Consider the following 18,067-nt stretch of genomic DNA (forward strand, 5'->3'; position numbering starts at 1 on the left):
CATGCCCTTGTCCCCCTGTTTTGTGGCCTGCCTCCCCCTCTCCAAGGGATATGATTCCTATCTAGCTTCTTACATGGGCATCATAATATCTGACAACTGCTCAAATATTAAAACAACAACAACTGTCCTATTTTTATTCCCAGCAGGTAGGAATATAATGCTTGAATAGAATTATGGGGTGTGAGTGTATTAGGGGTTGTTCTTATTGTAAAGATAGGTCAAAGAAATTAGCTTTGCATTTATGGCTATTCACAGTAAGATTTGTGGCCATTCTTATTTCTTGCGGCAGTGAGTTCCATTTCCATTGTCTAGATCCAGTTCCTGTCAAAGCTCTGTCTACTGGCCAACAATTTAATTGTTCCTAAGGACCATAGCTGGCATGGGAGGCCATGGTCACAGAACAGGGAAGGGTGTTTTATTTAGGTAGCTAGAACCAATTCCACAAAGGGCTTTGAAAACTCAGAACAAAAAGCCTTGAACTGGACTCTGTAATCAATGGGGAGCTAGTGCAGAGTGCACAGCGTCAGGATGATGTGCTCATGGCAACCTGTGTTGCTTAGCAGCCTGCCCGCTGCATTTTGTACCAAATGGAGGGATTTTTGGAGCACACAGCTCAGTTTCTACATACAATGCATTACAGTATTCAAGTCTGAAGGTGATGAATGTGTGGACCACAAGGTCAGGGCTGTATCTGATAGGATGGGGTACAGTCTTCTAGACAGGCAGAGTTGTAAGTGGGTGCTACCTGCTACCCTGGCAATTTGTATCTCTACAGAAATAAACAGTTCTCTTTTCAGTGCTCCATAACAGAAAATATATGTTGGGTACCTTGGGATCTGCATTATATACCTGGTGTGGCTCTGTTGAAGTGCAAGTTAAAGGTTGATTCTTAAAGAATTCTGCTAATGTCTGCTGCAGTGAAGCGGTTAAAAGAGGATGGATCAAATATTAAATATTCACTCTGAATGGCCTGTGTCAGGTCTGATTTGTCTATCAGTCATGACAGGGACTGTCTGGTACTCTGCGTTTGTACAGTGCCTAGCACAATGGGGCCCTATTCTTGGTTGGTCCTTATGCACTACTGTAATAAACATGATTCATTATATACTACTAGATACTCTTTCAAGTAGCCAATGAAGAAAGAAACAAAGCAATTGAGAGGGGAGAGTGAATATAGGAACTGATGACCCATCAGAATATTTTGGGCAGGGAGGAGAGATGGTAACATCCAAAATAGAGATGATACTGCGTAGAAAAGAAACAAGCTCATTTAAAAAAAATATTTTAGAAAACAGCATTCAGAGGAAAGGAGAAACAGCCCTCACAGCATGTCTCAATTCTCAGCAATCCACTCTCTGGAGACAGGTCTGCATTGCATAAGAGAGTATAAACAAAACCCAGGAGTTTATATATTTGACTTTAATCCTCTCCTCAATCAGTTTGTTATTCTTCCTTGAATTTCAGGCATTCGGCTGCATTTCTCTTGGATCTCTCATCACCTCATATGCCATCTCTCACAAATGGTTTGAATACAGAAAAGGAAAACAAATCTCTGAAAAATTATTCAACACAATGGTATTCAACAAGGACTCAGTAGAGTGAGCCCAACAGATGTTTTCAGAACTGTTCACTGATTAGATCATCAGTAATATCCTGAAATGCATGGTCTCTTGAACCTTTGTTTTTATATTTCAATTCCTTTTGCTCATATCTGAGTATGTTTCCTGTGACCACCGACACCCTATTATTACAAGCCCCACAGAATTTCCAAATCTCAAATTAGCTGTGCTTTATAATTTGAGAAATAAAGCATAGCATTTAAAGGCTCATGGTTACCTATGATATTCTTGTTGGCCTTCTTCTGAAATCAGTGCACTGGCTCCCTGTTCTTCCAGATTCAGTTCACGCTTTTCGTTCTCACATTTAAAACACTCTACCCATCCAGCTCCTGCTTATATCTCTGTCCTAATTTTCTCCCACAACCTGCTCCTGCTCCCTACAATTTCCTCAAGTCCCTCCCCTGTTTTCTTTGCCCCATTCTAGTCTCCATTCATTTTTTCAATGCTTTCTGTACTCTTGGAAGAGCATCCCAGTCAATATTCACCAAACACTCTCCCACTCCTTAAAACTCGTATGTCCTGCATCTATGTAGACAACATTAACCTGCAGCTCATCTGTGTTACTTTTTTTTTTTTTAATTCATGCTATATCTGTTTGAGTCGTTAGGATGACAAATTCTGGTGGGGGAAGGAAATGAGTTTTAGAAGCCTGCTGTTTTCTTACAATAAAGCACTGTATATACCCTGTGCTGGCACAGGGGCTAGAACTAGGGGTGCTGCCACACCCCTTGGCTTGAAGTAGTGATAACAACCCAAATACATGGTTTCCACTTTCAGCACCCCCACTATAAAAAACTGTTCCAGCACCATTGCACGCTGGTATTTAAATAAATAATAAAATTATTGTTTATCAATGGCCAAAATTTTAAAGCTTAGTTGCCTAAAGTTTTCAGAAGTGCTAAGCACCCACAGTTCCTGTGGAAATCTATGAGAGATGCCCATGCTCACACATCTAAAAATCTGGGCACTTTTATTTAGTTAACTATGGATTTAGGAACCTACCTTTGACAGCCAGGCCTGACAACTTTGGCCAAGGATAATTATTAATACAGTTCCACTAGTTCAATCATGTCTGAATATGAACCAGTTCAAAAACATCACTTAATAGTGAAGCAGAATGCTTACAAAAACTCAACAGCATCATAAAAGTAGTTTAAGAACCCAAGTCATTTACAGGATACATGTTAAAACTTAACTGAAAGGCTTTATTCCTGTTAGCACCTGAGTTCTGGTAGACAGAGTCTGGAGCAACTTCTCTTGAAGCACATTGAAGATATCGCTAACATCTAAACCAGGGGTCGGCAACCTATGGCACGCGTGCCAAAGACGGCACGCAAGCCGATTTTTAATGGCATGCTGCGGCTGCCGCTGACCCCGCTTAGCCCGCTGCCAAACCCCGGCAGCGGGCTGAGCGGGCCCGATGGCTGGGACCCTGGCAGGCAGCAGCGTGCCATTAAAAATCCTGCCCGGCCCAGCCCGCTCTTCTCTGCCCCGCACCTAACGCTCTTTCTGGTGGGGGCAGGGGGCAGAAGCAAGCTTGGTCCTGCCGGCTGCTGCTGTAGGGCAGGCTCCGCCGGCAGCCAAGCTTCCCCCTCCCCCACCTCTTTCCCCACAGCGTGCTGCGTCGTGCTCCGCCTCCTCTCCCTCCCTGCCACCGATGGCCCTTGCGAGGGAAGGGAGAAGAGGAGCCCCAGCGCCTTCGCTGCTCAGACCGTGAAGGAGGCGGAGAAGAGGCAGGAGCGGGGCCTTGGGGAAGAGGAGTGGAATCAGGGCATATCCCTCCAGCCCCCTGCCGAGAACCGCTCAGGGCAGGGGGCTGGGAGCATCCCCCCGATCCCAGCCCACCCCCCAGTCCTCTGCCCTGATCCCTGCACCCCCCTCACACCCAGCCCCCTGCACCACCCCCTATGACCCCAGCCCTGAGTCTGGCACCCCCCACACATACCCAGCCCCCCCACACCCTCTGCCCTGACTCCTGCACCCCCTCACATGCCCCCAGCCCTCTGCCCTGACTCCTGCACCCTTCACACATACCCAGCCCCCCCACACCCCATGCTCTTGCCTCCTGCACTCCCCTCACATGCCCCCAGCCCTCTGCCCTGACTCCTGCACCCTCCTCACACACACCCTGCCCTGACTCCTGCACTCCCCACACATACCCAGCCCCCCCCACCCCATGCCCTGACTCTTGCACCCCCCACCCTGAGCACCAAACGGGAGCTCCTGCCCCCCCCTCCCCCACATTCCCACCTGCACCCCTCACACCAAATGGGAGCTGCCCAGGTAAGCGCTCCACATCCAAACCTCCTGCCTGAACCCTGAGCCCCCTCCCTCATTCTAGCTCCTGGCCAGACCCTGCACCCCAACCCCCAGCCTACTCCTTCACCCCCAGCCCTGTGCTCAGTGCACTCCCACCCTCAGCTCAGTGCAGAGAGAGAGAGGAAGAGAATGGGCCAGAACCAGGGGGAAGGTAGGTACCCACTCTGTGTGGGCAGGGCCGGGACCCCAGACCGGCAGCGGGCTGAGCGGGGTTGACAGCCGGGACCCTGGCTGTCAGGAGCCAGCAGACGGAACCCCAGACCGGCAGCGGGCTGAGCTGCTCAGCCCGCTGCCGGTCTGGGGTCCCGGCCTCCGGCCCTGCTCAGCCCGCTGCCGGTCTGGGGTTCTGGCTGCCGGCCTCTTCCCAGCCAAGGTCCTGGCCACAGGCCCCGCTCATGCTGCTGCCGGCCTAGGTGAACGGAACCCCAGGCCGACAGCGGGCTGAGCAGGCCGGTGGCATAAGATCAGCATTTTAATTTAATTTTAAATGAAGCTTCTTAAACATTTTGAAAACCTTGTTTATTTTACATACAACAGTTGTTTAGTTATATAATATATAGACTTATAGAGAGAGACCTTCTAAAAAACGTTAAAATGTATGACCGGCACGCAAAACCTTAAATTAAAATGAATAAATGAAGACTCAGCACACCACTTCTGAAAGGTTTCCGACCCCTGATCTAAACAGTACAGGGCCAGCATAATTTCTTGACATATTTTCTGTTAAGAATTTGAAGGCTTTCAAAATTATTTTAATAAGCTCTTCAGGTCATCTTTAATATAATTTTAGGCGTGGTGGAAGATGGCTGGCTGACTTTTACTTTAATTGTAGTTAGGGGGAAAAAACGTTATTTCTTGTGTAATGAGACTGTCTCCCAGGCTACTTGTAAGTTTGTGTAAAATTAGCAACACCGAAAAGCAAGAGAATTTATGAAATCTGAAATTGGTTTGAGTTCATCAAAAAACAATGTTGAGTCATATGAACTTTTTGAAAACATGGCCCCAAATTCCATTTAATTGTTTTCCGAAAACTGCATCAAGATTCAGATAAGCATGGGCTGGGTTGTTTCAGGTGGTAGCATTGCAAAGTTCAGTGGTCTTGGCTCATTTTGCTTTGAGTTTTTGGGTTTGTTTAAACCCAGAAACTCAAAGTGTCAAGGGATGTAATCCCACACAAACTGAAACAAACAAACCAAATGTTTGCCTCAAACCTCTCTGAATGGGAGCCTTGAGTCTTCCACAATTCTGTTCATTAAGTAGTTCAATAACCATTAGTTCATTTGGACCTGAAGAGAGCTCTTAATTTAGTCAAGCAAAAGCTTGGAGGAGAACAGTGAAACCCAATTGAAACAACCATTCAAGGAACTGACCAAGCTTAGTTATTTAACAAATGTGGTTCTCTAATTAAGAATCTGGGGGAGATGTCACAGTCCCCAAATAAGTGGTTGTCTAATAAGAATGGTCCTTTGTACAGGTTTCCTTGACCATAGAATTCATCAGTTAATTTTATAGGCTATTTCAGGTTTCTTTGGGGTTTTTTTTGGTTTTGTTTTTCATAGAATCATAGAATATTAGGGTTGGAAGAGACCTCAGGAGGTCATCTAGTCCAATCCCATGCTCAAAGCAGGGCCAACACCAACTAAATCATCCCAGCCAGGGCTTTGTCAAGCCAGGCCTTAAAAACCTCTAAGGATGGAGATTCTACCACCTCCCTAGGTAACCCATTCCAGTGTTATACCACCCTCCTAGTGAAATAGTGTTTCCTAATAAGCAACCTAGACCTCCCCCACTGCAACTTGAGACCATTGCTTCTTGTTCTCTCATCTGCCACCACTGAGAACAGCCTAGCTCCATCCTCTTTGGAACCCCCCTTCAGGTAGTTGAAGGCTGCTAGCAAATCCCCCTTCACTCTTCTCTTCTGCAGACTAAATAACCCCAGTTCCCTCAGCCTCCTCGTAAGTCATGTGCCCCAGCTACCTAATCATTTTCATTGCCCTCTGCTGGACTCTCTCCAATTTGTCCACATCCCTTCTGTGGTGGAGGGACCAAAACTGGACACGATACTCCAGGGGTGGCCTCACCAGTGCCGAATAGAGGGGAATAATCACTTCCCTCGATATGCTGGCAATGCTCCTACTAATACAGCCCATTATGCTGTTGGCCTTCTTGGCCACAAGGACACACTGCTGACTCATATCCAGCTTCTCGTCCACTGTAATCCCAAGGTCCTTTTCTGCAGAACTGCTGCTTAGCCAGTTGGTCCCCAGCCTGTAGTGGTGTATGGGATTCTTCCTTCCTAAGTGCAGGACTCTGCACTTATCCTCATTGAACCTCATCAGACTTCTTTTGGCCCAATCCTCCAATTTGTCTAGGTCACTCTGAACCCTATCCCTACCCTCCAGCATATCTACCTCTTCCCCCAGCTTAGTGTCATCTGCGAACTTCCTGAGGGTGGGCAATTCATCCCAGCATCCAGATCACTAATAGAGATGTTGAACAAAACTGGCCTCAGGACCGACCCCTGGAGCGCTCTGCTTGATACCGGCTGCCAATTAGACATCGAGCCATTGATCACTACCTCTTGAGCCTGACAATCTAGCCAGTTTTCTATCCACCTTATAGTCCATTCATCCAATCCATACTTGTTTAACTTGCTGGCAAGAATGCTGTGGGAGACCGTATCAAAAGCTTTGCTAAAGTCAAGATATATCACATCCACCACTTTCCCCATATCCACACATTCCTTGAGGATCTGCTCCATGATTTTGCCGGGGACTGAAGTGAGGCTGTAGTTTCCCGGGTTCTCTTTTTTCCCTTTTTAAAATATGGACAGTATATTTACCTTTTTCCAATTGTCCGGGACCTCCCCCGATCGCCAAGAATTTTAAAATATAATGGCCAGTGGCTCTGCAATCACATCAGCCAACTCCCTCAGCCCCCTTGGATGCATTAGATCTGGACCCATGGACTTGTGCATGTCCAGCTTTTCTAAATAGTCCTTAACCTGTTCTTTCACCACTGAGGGCTGCTTACCTCCTCCCCATACTGTGTTGCCCAGTGCAGCAGTCTGGAAGCTGACCTTGTCTGTGAAGACCGAGGCAAAAAAAGCATTGAGTACTACAGCTTTTTCCACATCATCTGTCACTAGGTTGCCTCCCCCTTTCAGTAAGGGTCCCACACTTTCCCTTACTGTTGCTAACATACCTGTAGAAACCCTTCTGGTTACCCTTGACATCCCTTGCTAGCTGCAACTCCAATTGTGCCTTGGCCTTCCTGATTACACCTCTGCATGCTCTAGCAATATTTTTTGGTTTGGTCAATCTCCCTTTCGGGGGATCAGGTATGAATTTTTCACTTACAAAGCTTATTTCTCCCAGTGTGGATTTCTGGTACTTTGATGCAAATGATTTTGCCCTCCACTGATGCAAAGATTTATGTTTTTAAAAGTTTAAAATTTAAAAACATGTAGGCTAGAATCAGCAGAGTTGCATTCAATCATTTCTGACATGAGAGGGGCCATAATCTAGGGTTACCATCCGTCCGTATTTCCCTGGACATGTCCGGCTTTTGCGTCTCTAAATAGCCGTCCAGGAGGAATTGGTAACAAGGTTAAAATGTCTGGGGTTTTTTTCTCCCTCGCCTCCCTCCCTCCCTTCCATGCAGAATGCGGCTGCTGATTGGGCAGCTGGGCCAATTGAGCCGCTCCCATTGGCCTCCAGCAGCCAGAGCCCTCCCCTGCTCCCCCCTCCCTCTGTCTGCAGCCCTGTGTAACACACAAACCGACCCACCGGGCAGTGTGTTTTGCAAACACGTGGAGCCAGAATGGTAAGGGGAGTCCGGGGGGGGCAGTCAGGGAGCGGGGGAGTGTTGGATGGGTCCCCAGCCTCCACCTGCCACCCCCCCTCCACGCCCCCCCCCGTGAAACCCCCCCCTGCCTCTCCCTTGCCTGCTTGTGCTGCCAGAGCCAACAGCAACTGCTGTCTGCTGCCCCCGGGTCCTAGCATCCCCCATCCACTAATGGGAAGACAGGCTGCCCTTACCCTGCCCTTCCACCTAAGCCCTGAGCCTCTCCAACGCCCCAAACCCCTCAGCCCCAGCCCTCAGCCCCCCACACCCTAATCCTCTGCCCCAGCCCTGAGCCTCCTCCTGCATCATGAACCCCTCATCCCCAGCCAGAGCCCTCATCCCCCCGCACCCTAATCCTCTGCTCCATCCCTGAGCCCCTCCTGCATCATGAACCCCTCATCCTCAGAGCCATAGCCCTCACCCCTACATCCCCTCCTATCCCCAAACTCCCTCCCAAACCCCCTTCCCCCTTCCCACACATGCCCTCCTGCCCTCAAACTCCCTCCCAAAGCCTGCACCCCCTCCCTTTGCACTGCATCCCACCCCCAAACTCCATCACAGAGCCTGCACCCCTCACCCCCTCCTGCACACCCACCCCCTGCCCCAGCCCGGAGCCTGCACCCAGCACCCAAACTCTATCCCAGAGCTTGCACCCTGGACCCCTCCTGCACCCTAATCCCCAGCCCAGGACCTGCACCCCAGACCTCCTCCCGCCATCCAACCCCCCTCCCAGAGCCTTGGGCAGGTGGGGGGGTGGGTTCTGGGCACCACCACAATTTCTACAACCCTGCCACCCATGTGAATGGATAAGGGTCGGGGCAGTCAGGGGACAGGTAGGGTCCTAGGGGTGGGGGGTTCTCAGTGGGGGCAGTCAGGGGACAAGAAGCAGGAGGGGTTGGGGTTCTGAGGGGGGGCAGTCAGGGGGTGGGAAGTGGGAGGGAGTGGATGGGGCGGGGCTTCCCCCCCAGTGTCCTCTTTTTTGATTGTGGAAATATGGTAACCCTACATAATCTATATTTCTGGACATCCACTAGTATGCATGAAGCTGAGGAGTTTTGTGACTTTGGAAGTGTTTGGAGTTTAACATTGTTATACTGTGCTGTATCCACTAGATGGGTGTCAAAAGTCAAAAAAGGAATCAGCTTAAAATGAATCAGGCAGGTTTTGAGCTTTTACTGAAGTGCCCCAAATGACTCTGTCACGTAGGTTTTTTATGAAAAAAAGTCGATTGATGGTGCATGTATGGAAAATAAGTCAGATACAAATTGCGGGAGATAATGATGCTTGAGAAATTAAAAAAAATGCTGACATAATAAAAAAATTCAATAACCCTGGAGCACTTACACATTTTCTGTAGACCTTGCTAGTTCCTGAGGAATACAAGATTTACTAAAAAAAACTTTCAGGCACAAAACACTAAACTATTATATGTGCATGACTGTAAACAAAAGAGTTTGTTAGTCTGAAAAGAAAATATATTGATTCTCTGGGTGAAGCACATATCTTATTTACATGATTTAGTATGACCGATCACGTCACTGCCAAGTGGATAGACAGCCATAATGAGCAAATTAATTTAGAACTTTCATGCACAAGGTAATTTGTCATTTCATTTTATATATATTTCTAACATATTACAGTTTAAAATTCATTAGTGGACAGATTTACTATCCTACCCAAGTAGAAACTTCAGCAAGCCAGTAGTGGCTCCCAGATTCTCATCCTCCACCCCTGAAGGAAGTTTAAGTTGCAGGGAGCAGCTGTAAACACTATTCTTTCTCGGGAATCTTACTCAAATGAAGAAATGGATGTAGTGGAACTCTGGTCATCCACCTACCCTCCCTGTTCTGCCCACACCACATCCCCAGAATACTTCCTCACACACTTTATATTGGGGAGAGAGGGGAAAGACTGGCATAGGAGGTGGAAGAGCAGCCTCTGCCATCTTCTCACTGGCAGAAAGTTCCCCTGTATAGGGGGAATTCTCCACTGGCCTTTTTTGGCCAGTTTTTTTGAACCACTCACGCAATGCAAAGTGGTTATATTGGACTGGAGAATCTAGTACATAAAGCATGATATACCAAACATACCTATATTAAAACAACTTTAAGGTTCCAAAGAGAAACACCCCAAAGATAGGAAATACCAACATTAACTCTCCCATGCATATGTAGGCATTTCAAAAAATCTTTTAATGACTCGATCACATACAATTTTTTCCCCACCGAACCCTTCTTCATTCCGTGTACAAGGATAATGCTCAGTGAATAACAGCATGCTCAATATTTCTTCACCATTCAGGGATGCCCCCACGTCTCATTCACTGTATACCCATTCAAACCCTGAACTCAAAATGGACTAAATACTTTTGTACAGTGTTCATTCACAGGGTACCTGTGTGCCTCCCAAACATTGATGTCTTGATACTCGCAATGCCCCGTCAAGGTGGGAAGTATTATTATACCAAGTGATACTCGGTAAGATTAAATAATTTGCTCAAAGTCACATAAAGAGTCTGTGGCAGAGGCAGAAAAAGACCTAGACCTCCTGGGTCCCAGTTCATTGAGTTCTTCCCTTCTGATGGAAAAACACTGTCTCATTCACAACACAATACAGCTTCTGCGCTGAATGAGGACAGGTTTTTCTGGACACTAGACCAATTCAGTATACAAGCCTCCCGCATTCTCTCTCCAATATGCATAGAGAATGAGGCAGAGGCCCTGGGCAAAAAACAATATGTGCTTATGTAATAAAACATTGTATCATAATACATACACACAAAAGGGCAGAGGCAACCTTAGCTTTGTCATTTCCTTACTGCTGTGTAATAAAGTTAACAGCCATAATGTTCTTTTAATGTAGTTTTGTTTGCTTTGTATAGAATTCCCTAATTTAAAAAAAAAAAAGAATTCCACCATGTTCAGCTATTTGCTAGACAGCACAAGAATACTCTATTGTGCAATATGTCCAACCAGTCAGGAGGAGCTCTTGTGGCCATCCATGCAGGCCTTTCTCATTTGTAAGGAAACAGCCATGGTCCCGGAGCACTTTCAGTAATGACAGAAAAAAACACAGCTATGCCTACAAACTTTCCTAAGGAACACACAGGCAGAACTGTGGCATCGGATTGCATTATAAAATGCAGTGTGAATATGAAAAGACCACTTTAAAACTCTTAAACCTTTGATAAACCACAACCCATTTCTACCACACACCCATGTCCTACAGACCAATCCCCCTGCTAAATTTCAAGGTTTTACCACTGACACGTTAGAGCTGTTCAACAATAATTGCGTAATGGGAAATCTGTATTTTGGTTCTTGAAAATGGAGGAACAACTTTCACTCAAAGTTTCCGTAAGAATTAGCTCCCTGGCTTAGAACAAACCTGCCACATTTCAGCCAGAAAAGTACGAGACTAAAAAAAGTTATAAGCAGCTCAAAATGACTATTTGGAATTCAAAGACACAGGACCTGTTTCTTTATTTCATCCAGCTTCTGCCAGGCTCAGCAGAGGGTGAGAATGCTGTTTACAAGCTCCCTGATTCCTGGCTTGACTCCAGGCACTACTGTAAATTGCACCCGCTGGAATGTATGATGCTCCAGGCACTCCTCCTTCCCTTCCCCCAACCTCACCTCCACTGCAGCTGTGGGAAGGGAGATGTATGAGCCAACTTCATTGAGGGCTTGTCTACACTATGGGTTATGTCGGTGTAACTTATGTTGCTATGGGGAGTGAATAAGCCACTCCCCTGAGTGTAGGGTTGCCTACTCTGACTGAAGCTATTCCAGGAGATTTTGTTTTCCCAACATGACCTAATGTCATTTTTTAAAAATATCCTATTAAAATCTACTGAGTTGCTTTCAATAGTCACCAGGAAATGGATGTTGATTCTGGGAGACTCCAGGCCAATCCTGGAGGGTTGGCAACCCTACTTGAGCGATGTAAGTTACACTGACCTAACTGCCAGTGTGGACAACAATATGTTGGCGGGAGAACTTTTTGCACTGACATAGCTGCCACTTCTTGCGGAGGTGGTTTTATTATGCCATCGGCACATAGAATCTTCACCAGATGCTGTGCAACTGTGCTGCTGTAGCACTTCTAATGTAGACTAGCCCTAATTCTACACCTACTGGGCACTTCTCCACACTATGGGTGTCTGTCCTCAGCAGAGAGGTTATGGGCAGCCTCTGACTGCTTTGTGCTATGGGGCTGAGAATGTAGCCAACAATGTCTCCTGGAGTTCCCTGGTGTGCATGAGGTTGGAGAGAGTGCACAGTGTACACTGGGGTTGCATTTTCTGGTGCACATACCCTGCTCTGTAGGCCAGTGTATGGAGCCAGGGGAGGAAAGGGACTCACCTTTTCTCCATTCATTTTTGAACAGCTGGCTCACCAGGGGAGGAAGTGGTGAATAGTTCCAGCACCAAGGAACTGCTATTGAATCAGACCTTGTGTGGGCTGCAAAAAGTGTGTGTGCTGGGGTTGTGTGCCGCAACCAGATAAGGGATTGATCACAATCTTGTTCTTAGTTATTACAGCCATTTTGACTTGCTGTCTTTAGATGCTAATTATTTCAGCAGGACATGTCAGTTCAGATGATGTTGAAATCATGCCAAGTACAATAACCCAGTTATTCAAATCACAAATAGAGACTCATGTGACACCGTATCATTAAAAGTCATCTCACAAAATCATAAAATGAACATCCCTAGAGGCAACGTCCAAATCCTAGTCATACAAAGTAGGGTGGGAAGACATGAAGGGAAGAATGGAAGCTTGTCTTTTAATAAAAACAGAAACTGACTAGTAGTAAGAGTGGGTTTTCAGTGAAGTATTTAAGTTGCCTAGGCAAAGTTCTGCCTTGATTTGCACATTATGCAAATTCATTGATTTCAATGAAGTTGCATGAGGAGCAAATCAATAAAAACTGAGGCTCCTTTTACCTGTCCCCAAACTTATTATTAAAATATGGTTCCTTTGTGAAAGTACAGATTTTTGGACAAACTGGATAAATAAACTGGGTAAATAAATTAGAGGGTTGGACAAATACAATACAGTATGCAACTATTACTTTTCTTTGGTCTTTTCTTAATTTTTTTATCAATAACCTTAATATTAAAATTTCTGAGCCAAAAAGCTGATTTACATGTGGATTTTGATTGACCTTTGTGACCTGCAAATAGGCACCCAAAGGTCACTCAGCAATGCTTAATAATAAAGGTGAAAGTCTTGAATGTTCTATAGTTCATCAGAAAAAACAAATCTTCAACAATTACTTGTCCCTACTGATTCCCAGCTGGACATCAGATTTTAAATAGGTTAACCCATATTCTCAGAAAAATAAACCCTGAGAAGTTCTTCAATTGAGTCACATCATCACTTCTGAACTGATCTGATCTGAACCTCTTATGTAGATGCTAACCCTTCAGTGACAAATCTTCAACACAATTTCTTTACATAGATACATGCCCACTATTTACTTGTTGGTTTGAATTTCCACCTCAGTGATTCAGCAAACCAACCCAAAATGGAATGGATAGTTTTTCCCACACCCAGACTCCAAACAGAAAAAGAAAATGTGTCATTGATTGTAATTTTTTCATTTTAGCATCGAGGCTTGATTTTTGCTTTCAGCGTTACTGTTTTTGGAAGCATTTTGCATATAATAGAGCCTTATAATTAAGAGGAAAAATATAGAACTTTTTCTAATGATATTCTAACAGAAGTCACACTAAAATGGCAAAAAAACAAAAAAAAAACCCAAACAAACAATCCCATTAGAACATCCAGTCCATCTCTCTAAAATAGATTTTCTGGTGTTTGGATCAGTCCTGTTTTAAAATTCTCAAAGAATGGGGATTCCACATCTTCCTTGTGGAAACTATTCCATGACTTTGGAGGTCTCATTGCCAAGATTTTCCTGATATTCCACTTAAAATTTCCTTTTTTTAATTTCATCTAATTATCCCTAGTTACACCTCCATGTACCATTTATCTAAAGGGATGTGGCCTCCTTGCAAATTGAGCATCACCCAGATCAATCTCTGGCAGGGTGCTTGAGGTAGCCTGTAATGGACATACAACCACTAAAGCTTTTGACACCCAGATGATTATCAGTCACATAGCAGCATTCTTTGGTACACACACTTTGGAATTCATTGTTTTTTCATTCTAATAATACACTCATACTAAGAAAGCCACCAAAACTGCCTCAGAGCTGATGTGGCAGTTGCTATGTTCAGCTTCAAATATCTTAATTTCTGATCTTGTCCTGCCACTTGATATGGAGACACTGATGAAGACAACAGGACTCAAAAACGTCAATCCGATGTTCTTCAGCCTTCCTCAGCTCCCATGTTTCATTTCCATACAATAGTGTTGGTATAACAGTGGTTCTATAGATCCACAGCTTCAAAGCAAGCTTGACATCACAATGTCATCACAAAGGCTGCTGAAGAGCCTGAAACACAGCACCAGCTGCTGATATACAAATGCCCACATCCTCCAGCACAGTATATGACACTGCCCAAATATTTGACAGTTGCCACCTGCTTGATATCTTGCCCAGTAGGGTTAATACTGAGCTAGTTATAATCCAGAGCTGGAGACTGCTTGATGGTAATGGCCATGGACTTAGTTATCTCGATTAATAACCAAACCATATTAACATCTTGAATCAACAATGTGGCAAAGGCTAGGATACTCAGTGAAGCTTTCGGCCTGGTTGTTCCATTGTTGATCAGATCTTTACTTTGAGATCACTTTTTGAGAAGATGGCTGAATTTAATAAGCTATGTGCAGCACCTTTTATAGACTTCTGTCAGGCCTTTGATTCAGCACATCGAGAAGGTTTGTGGGATCTGATAAGGAGACTTGGCATCTCTGGGAAGATAGCATGATAGAAGAACTCTATAATGGAATGGAAAGCTGCACTGGAGTCAATGCCAGATACACAGGAGTTCAGCAACACTGTGTTCTATCATCATAATTGTTTAGTATCAGGATAGGCTGGTTGATGGATAAGCTTGCGGAGGTGGTGTAGAGCTGAACTCCACTCTGTTTCAAGGTCTTGAATACACTGACTGATTGGCTCAGTCTGGTGAACCACTGCAGCTGATGGCTGATCCGTTTGGGCAAGAAGCAGTGTGCACTAGTCTGATTATTATTATTAAATCAGATATCCTTGGTTTTAACACCTTATAAATATTTGTAAACTGTATTAGATCAGTCTCTTAATTGTTGCTTAGCCAATCTATGTTCATTTTTATGCTCTTTAATTCTTTCCTCATAAATGAGTTCCTCCAGCCCCTTTGTACTTCTCTGAATAGCCTCCAATTTGTGAACATCTTTCTAGTAATGTGGAGCCCAAAACTGAATGCCATGTGCCATCTACTACTACACTAAAACCACGTGGATGGAAACTATCTCCCACCTGCTCTATGAAATTTGTGTACAGCCCAAAATAACAATTGCCTTTTTGCAGCGCAATAAAAATGCAAGTAAGAAATTAGGGAGGAAATTACATAAAATACAGTTGGAATGAAAAACAATAATTCTGAGGAGGCTTAGAAGTGAAAGTGAATGACTTATTGGATTTGAATTTGTCCTGTGCTATTTTCCCCACACTTCTACTAATTTTAAGACACATTCTGATTTTTCTGACCCATTACTCGTAGAGGGATTATTATGCCCATTTTACAAATGTGGAGCAAAGACATGTTGACTTGTCCAGTGTCATAATGGAAGTCTATGACAGGGCCATGACTGGTATGGTTGGTATATATGGAGATAGCATTTAAGAGGCAAAGCCTATTTTTCTAAATTTGAATAACCTAGACTAGACGAGTGCAGAAAAATATGTATGAAATAATAGATAGTGAAATTGTTAGCTCTAAAAAAAAATCAAAAGAATAGATAGCAAAGATTATAGATATGAAAAACAACTCCTAGGTCAGCTAATCTTTTTCCTGCATCGTTGCTGAATTCTTATTTATTTTAAATGTTCTGCCTGATATATTCTTTAACATCTCTAACTGTGGTACCTCAGTGATGTTGAGGGATCACTATTACTAATACCTAAATTACATTCTCCCCCTTGTGCCATTCAACCACGTAATTTTTTACTCTCATTTATATTATGCAATCTCACATCTGCACTTAGTTTTCTTTTCTCTAGGCTGTACATATTAAATTCCCTTAATTTTTTTCATAAAATCACACCATCTAAATCTCTTTATCATCTTTTTATCCCTTTGAGAACCACAGTTTGAGACTGACTTCTGCAAATCTACAGATTCCAGGATATGCCTTACTTTTCCCTGCCAATGGCAGTGTGAGATTATGTCTAATCCATTATCACCCTCAGATCTTGCTCTCCATTATTGAGTTTTAAGATATATTTTGGACAGAGGTACAAAATAAACATACAGTAAAATGTCTGAGTGTGTGAGAGAGATTTGTTGTACTTCCACTTGGTGTTATTGTTTCTTTGCTTAGCTTTTATCTTAATTAAATTTAAAGACCGGGCATTTGGAAAGTACTTTTATTTATGTTAGAATTTATAAAAATGTACAAATATTATAAACATTTTGATCACTACCATTTAAAGTGAAGCTCCTCCAAGACAACATCTTAATGGATCCCACAGTTACCCTTCTTAGGCAAATTCCCAAATATAAAAGTGAACCTAACACTATGGCTTGAAAGTCATCAGACACAAGCTTTGTTGAATCAAATTGGGAAATAAATTCCAAATTCATGGGCCCTCCACTGAGAACACTCTGCTCCTACCACTGAGAATTAACTTGTGGAAGCTGTTAACAAAAGTGGTTGAGGTGCTCTGAAATTATCTCAAAATTTAGAGTGAGCTGAATTAGATATATAGAGGAAAAGGCATTCTCTCTGGTAACCGACATCCAACAAAGCACTTTAAGGACCTAAATCAATTCTTTCATATACATCTGAAAGCAAACAGAACCCAGTGCAAACTTCTGAGAACAGATTTAATATGTTCCTCAGAGCTAACTCTGCTATGTAACTAGAAGTCACATTCTGCAGAAACAGAAACTCCTGAAAGATCTTCAAAGGTAACCCCAAGAGCAGAGCACTGCAAGAACATAAGAACGGCCGTACCGGGTCAGACCAAAGGTCCATCTAGCCCAGTATCCTGTCTACCGACAGTGGCCAATGCCAGATGCCCCAGAGGGAGTGGACCAACAGGCAATGATCAAGTGATCTCTCTCCTGCCATCCATCTCCATCCTCTGACAAACAGAGGCTAGGGACACCATTCCTTACCCATCTTGGCTAATAGCCATTAATGGACTTAACCACCATGAATTTATCCAGGTCTCTTTTAAACGCTGTTATAGTCCTAGCCTTCACAACCTCCTCAGGTAAGGAGCTCCACAAGTTGATTGTGCGCTGCGTGAAGAAGAACCTCCTTGTATTTGTTTTAAGTCTGTTGCCTATTAATTTCATTTGGTGACCCCTAGTTCTTGTATTATGGGAATAAGTAAATAACTTTTCCTTATCCACTTTCTCCACATCACTCATGATTTTATATACCTCTATCATATCCCCCCTTAGTCGCCTCTTTTCCAAGCTGAAGAGTCCTCTTTAATCTCTCCTCATATGGGACCCGTTCCAAACCTCTAATCATTTTAGTTGCCCTTTTCTGAATCTTTTCTAGTGCCAGTATATCTTTTTTTAGATGAGGAGACCACATCTGTACGCAGTATTCGAGAAGTGGGCGTACCATCGATTTATATAAGGGCAATAATATATTCTCAGTCTTATTCTCTATCCCCTTTTTAATGATCCCTAACATCCTGTTTGCTTTTTTGACCGCCTCTGCACACTGCGTGGACATCTTCAGAGAACTATCCATGATGACTCCAAGATCTTTTTCCTGACTTGCTGTAGCTAAATTAGCCCCCATCATATTGTATGTATAGTTGGGGTTATTTTTTTCAATGTGCATTACTTTACATTTATCCACATTAAATTTCATTTGCCATTTTGTTGCCCAATCACTTAGTTTTGTGAGATCTTTTTGAAGTTCATCACAGTCTGCTTTGGTCTTAACTATCTTGAGCAGTTTCGTATCATCTGCAAACTTTGCCACCTCACTGTTTACCCCTTTCTCCAGATCATTTATAAATAAGTTGAATAGGATTGGTCCGAGGACTGACCCTTGGGGAACACCACTAGTTACCCCTCTCCATTCTGAGAATTTACCATTAATTCCTACCCTTTGTTCACGGTCTTTTAACCAGTT

The 18,067-nt window shown here is 44.0% G+C and overlaps 1 protein-coding gene across 7 annotated transcripts in view; it reads right to left on the reverse strand.

Annotated features, from left to right (window-relative positions):
• Window positions 1-18,067, reverse strand: part of PDE4D (phosphodiesterase 4D) — a 1,097,801-nt gene that overhangs the window by 191,429 nt on the left and 888,305 nt on the right. The window lies entirely within an intron of this gene.

The sequence above is a fragment of the Chrysemys picta genome, chromosome 6 (assembly GCF_011386835.1).
Source record: "Chrysemys picta bellii isolate R12L10 chromosome 6, ASM1138683v2, whole genome shotgun sequence".
Lineage (NCBI taxonomy): Eukaryota > Metazoa > Chordata > Testudines > Emydidae > Chrysemys > Chrysemys picta.